The sequence below is a fragment of the Miscanthus floridulus genome, chromosome 1 (assembly GCF_019320115.1).
Source record: "Miscanthus floridulus cultivar M001 chromosome 1, ASM1932011v1, whole genome shotgun sequence".
In the NCBI taxonomy this organism is placed as follows: domain Eukaryota; kingdom Viridiplantae; phylum Streptophyta; class Magnoliopsida; order Poales; family Poaceae; genus Miscanthus; species Miscanthus floridulus.
Genome location: NC_089580.1, coordinates 144,570,097 through 144,575,730, shown reverse-complemented (window position 1 = coordinate 144,575,730; position 5,634 = coordinate 144,570,097).

Sequence of the window (5,634 nt, the reverse complement as noted above, 5' to 3'; positions counted from 1 at the left end):
TAAGCCTGGCTGAAACCAACAAGCAATCAGGGTGATCATGCGATAGTCAATATAAACCAACAGACCACAGGAGTAGGGTATTACGTCGTGTTGATGGCCCGAACCTGTCTAACTCTTGTGTTCATGTTGCCTTCTTGTTCTTGATTATGTGCACCTCTGCCGATTAATCTACCTTCGTGGGATACCCTTCGGAGGACTAACGACGATATTCTGTCGACAATTGGCGCACCAGGTAAGGGTGTGCGTGTTGTTTTCTATGATGAACAAGATGGTACGTCTTGCAGGCTCTTCGTCTTCTCTAAATGTGGCAGAACCGCCTAATCTAATGCCTCCTAGGAGTGCTCGTCTTCCATTAGACACTAAGTACTTAAGGGGGGACACCAAATTACACGGTTTCATCGGACACACCCTAAGGGAGAACCCAAAAATCCATATTTTTCCATTAGGATCACAAATGAGAGAATAAAGCTTACAATATTTTAGTCATTTCCTACATCACTTTCCATGTAACATCATAGTATAATATTTATTATTTATAATAGCGGGACATGAACACATTATCAGAGTTATGAACAATTTAAGTTAACAACAGAATATAAACATGTGAATAGGTTATAGCGGAATTAAACATCTATTCATGGCATGATAAATGCATTGATAAATAAACTAGGACAACATATTATAAAACTTTCATTTATAAAAATATTTAGTGAGAGTTATAAATAAAGACTATGATCGTAGCGTAAAGGAAAATCTCTCTGAGCCCACCAGGAGGAATCCGCATACAAAGGTCAGCTCTAGCCTCCACCTGTCACCTGCAACAGGAGGAAATAAAACCCTGAGTACTCAATTGTACTCAGTAAGACTTACCCAACAGAAGGAAAGAAAAGACTCACCTCCAAGGATATACAAGGCTATATGGCTTGTGGGTTTATTGCATCTGCAGGAGCATTACTAAAAGTGCATCCTTATATTCGATTTTTGTTAGTAGTGTATTAGTTCATTAACTAACCATTCTATGTAAGCACTTGTGCTACTTTCAAGTATGTGATAAGCAATCAGAGTTCCTTTTTCCATCTTTTATCTTTCAGTTTTTACTACGATGCTAGAGTTAAGACAAGTCGTACCGATAGGGTGGCGATTCGTGAATCAATGTACTCAGCTGGGTACCCCAAACACACGTCCCGCTTGTACCCCAGACACAAGCAGGACCAACCCATCACTCTCCTATCATGGGTTCCAGGTCCCCGTCTAAACTGAGACTCCAAGCCCCACCTCTGAGTCCAAGACTCAGTGTGCTACAAGGACCTTCTAACCTAAAAACCACCATGACAGTCGATCTAGAAAGAGACGGAACCCATAACAAGAGAGTAACAAGTCTTCCAAGCGCACATACCCAAGTATGTGCTCGGGATAATAAGTATGTGACTTGCCTAGCGTCCATTGCAACGCCCGGTCCTTAACCGACATAGATAGGAAAAACAGTGTAACCAAACTATGTTTCGTTGGCCGCAGGACACAACCTCTTACACCCACCAATACCCAAACTATATCCCTGCCTGGTCACCATTAACATTTCAACTAGTTATATATTGCAAGTGATAATAATCCAATAATATATTTCCTATCTCTCATGAGTGGCAGGCAATCACTCGACTTCTATCGGAGTCCTGTAGCATAGCAATCTACACGATCCTGTCATACTAGTAAGACTTATAGGATAAAAATATATATGCGAGTGGGTTTTATTCAACTCCTTAAAACTTAATGCACAAATATAACTTAAAGGGCAGAAAAGTAGGGGTTATGCACCGGGGCTTGCCTGGGTAAAAATATAATCAGAAGTTAGCTTTCCATCATAGCGACACGATCTCCAAAAAACACCATTTCTCTAGCAACTCCCGATGACTCCGCGATCCATCGACGCCCCTATTATGTAATGCAAAGACATAATTAATCAACTACAAACGTAACTTGTAAAATACGATTTACGCCTCTCAAGTTAACGAGCCAGTTCTAACGACGATCATACTTAGGCTACATACCCCTATTGTCGAATAAGGCGTTATTTCTTAATAAATATTTTAGTTATACAAACCTAAGTTGTTTCTTTATTCCATTCTATCAATTTAATCTTTATTCGAAATAGGACATCATTATCTATCTAGCAAACTAATTATTCTAGAGCTACAAAAATTTACCGTGAACAGCTAATAATATTAGTAATTTATTATAAAATATTTAGAGTTAATACTATCACCTATTTATCACGAAAATTCCTACAAGTTCATATTTTAACAATATTAAATATTTTAAAAAATAATTAAAGCAACCCTAAAAATATACCGAACCTATACGAACAAAATACACTATTAGATATATCATGATTTTAGGAGTCTAACAAAATTGGTTTCATAATTTTTGAACAACTACACAAATTTATATTGATTTCACAAGTTTATTTCCAAAACTAAATCAACAAATACTTTAGAAAACTAAAAGGGCCAGCGGCTTGGTTCAGCCCCTAGACACGCGCGTCATCTAGGAGAGAGTGGCACTCGGCCCGCCCAGGCAGGCGCGCGGCAACGGCGCGGGCGGCCCAGCCACGCAGTCAATGGCTGGCTGGCCCAGCAAGCCATCCCAACACGGTTTGGGGCACGGTGGCACGACACATTGCTAAGAGGCCTTTGCACTTTCTCTAAATTAACCCATGGTACTCTAGACACTATTAACATGAGTCATGTATTTTACAATAAGAACATTGTATTAATTTCTATTCACACATATCTCATCTTCCCTTCGTTCTCAAGAGCAGAGGAGGCATGGGACGGGCGCGGCCGACCAAATCCCAGCCACCTGCGCACCCGCAGGGGGGAAGAAGAGGCGGGGCAGCGGCGGACTGGCCGCACGCGGTCGTCGACGACAAGGCCCGAGGCGCGGCCCACGGCACGGTGGCCACGCACGCATGTGGGCGGCCATGGGGCGACGGCGGCGGAGGTGAAGCGGCTCAGCGGCGAGGGTTCGCCGGCTCCAGGCAGCAAGCTGGCCGGCGCGCGGGCAAGGAAAGAGCGATGCGGGGGCGATGCGGGGAAGGGGCGGTAGGCCGACAGTGCGAGGGGGGGTGGAGAGGAGGGGAGATGTAGTGGGGCAACAGGGCGGGCGCGCTATGGCAGCAACTCCAGCATGGGATCGTGGGGTATGCATGCGCGTTCGCGGGGGAGGCATGGCGACTGGCGATGGCAGGGAAGGGGAACGCAGCACTACGGGCACAGGCGCACGATGGTGGCGCGGGAGGGTAGCACTACAGGCTGTGGTCCGGCGTGGGATGGTGCGCGGCCACGACCAGGCACGAGCGCGCGATGCGGAGAGGAAAAAGGAGGGTTGCCGAGGAGCAGTAGACCCGGCACGCGGCCGAGGGGCGCGTGCGCTCGTGCGCAGTTGGCACGGCCGAGGGGCAACACTATGGGCCTACAAAGCGCTTGCGCGTGCTCGCGAGGGGGAGGAAGGGCGGCTACGGGCGGACTAGAGCTGGGAGGACAGCGCTGTGGCTTGCGCATGGCGTGCGCCGCGGAGAGAAAAAAGGAGGGGCGCGGGGAGTAGGCCAAGGCAACACGAGCGCTGCCACGACGGTACTCGGCTCGGGCAGAGTCAATCCAGACAAGCAAGGGCAGACCGCAGAGGCAGGCAAGACAGGCAATAGAGACAAGACAAGAGGCATTGATGGTCCTGCAGGGTGATGCGACGAGTTGGACGGTGGCGCTTAGCGGGGGCGGCAGCAACCGAGGCTTGCTCTCGCTAAGCGCTGCTAGTGATGCATGCATATTTGCTACTTGGATGCATATTTGTGCTATGCGCTGGTGGCTTCGGCAGCTCGGGTAGATGGAATGAACGGCCGAGAGCGAGCGAGGTAGCTGTGGTGAGCGACCGAGATCGTTCGCAATAGTTGCCGGTTATTGAACAGAGCACCAACGACACGTCCCCAACGCGTTCTATATTATTGTCGCTCTATAAAAATCACTTTTCACATTGACTATTATTTATCGACACAACTACGAACGGGTTTTCCATTTCGTTCCTTTTCAAACTAATTTTGAAACTAACAAACGCCACAGCAATACTCGAAACAAACATACTAACACACTCACGACGTTCTTACCTGCTGATGGCATAATTTTTCTACCCACATTATATATCATTTTAGCCCTCAAATATTCATTTTCCAAGCCGACTATATATATTTTCAATGCAACCAAAAATCATGCTCCGAATTTTACTTAAGTACTATATATCCGTCGTAGCGTATTTTTATTTATAAATTTTGTTTTTTTATGCTTAATCAATTAAACAAGCCATTCGCCCTTTTATTTGTTATCAGACATTTTAAGTACTAGTCCATACGTCATACTAACTCATAGAAACAAAACATCTAGGAACTAATTAACCCGTTGTTCGATATAATTCGCCAAAATGACACTTTTAAATATAAGCTAAATTTTAAAATCCGAGAAAATCGTTTCGATAAACCCTCTTAGGTCTAAATCTTGGTGCTAAGCGAACTCGTAACACCAGAGGTGTTACACCAAAGCCCGGGTAGATCTTCATGGTCGGATTGATCTCCTAGGTCATCAATGCTGACGAAGAGGAGAGATCATTGAGCCGGTGCAGATCGATTCTGCGCCGACCACACCAACACCTGCAACAACAGATCCGATCTCGAAACCGCTTCTAAGGTCGTCTTCACCAACAGCTCACCGCCTGCTACCCTGCTATCCGAGGAAGCAGATCAACAACGACGATCTGATCGTATCCATCGATCAGGTTGGCCAGAAGCTCGCCGGCTGCCTCTCCATCGCAGAATCGGCCCTGACCACTCTGGTTCAGCGTCGACCACCCTCCAGTTCCGATCTATCGGAGGCTGATCGGGAAACTCCAGGGGTTACGGCCACCACCCATTAGGATGCCCTAAGGGGCAAATTCACCGACTAGGCGAGAGACATCTATCCTCTCACCGACGCGATCGCCGACCACCTCTCACCGACTATCAATATGTTGCAAATCGGCTGACGTCCCGAAGCATCCCTCCACACCATCCTGGAGGAAAATCCAGACTTCGAGTCCTAGGGCTCCACGGAGACTGTCGCCAAAACCGTCGCCGTCCAACCTCCTTTCCCACCCTTCTAAGGAGGCGGGATTTTTAATGTCAGCATCGATAGCCCTCCACGGGATGGAGAAACCGATGAGGACCGCGTAGCTCACATCACCAGAAATGCCAACCATGTGCAGCGCCGAGCAAATGAGGCCGCCATTGTGTTAGCTGAGGCTACTCGCAATGGAGAATAGCTCGACTCTTAAGGGAGGCCACGCCCACTCCACCGCAACCTCGACGATGAATTCATCTATGTCGACGGCCATGATGTCTACAAGACCCCAAGCGCCAACTTGGCCGTAGCCGCTAATGAGCTCACTCGGCTCGAGCAAACGCCAGAGGTTGCCAAGGTCGCCGCAATGCTTAAAGCTGTGCACTGCTAGGTCAACGAGATCCGCTAGGATCAGGGACCTTCCTACTCGACATGCTCGAATTGCCAATCTACCATGCCAAGATCCAATCGCCGCCCTGTCAGAAGCCATTTCGCC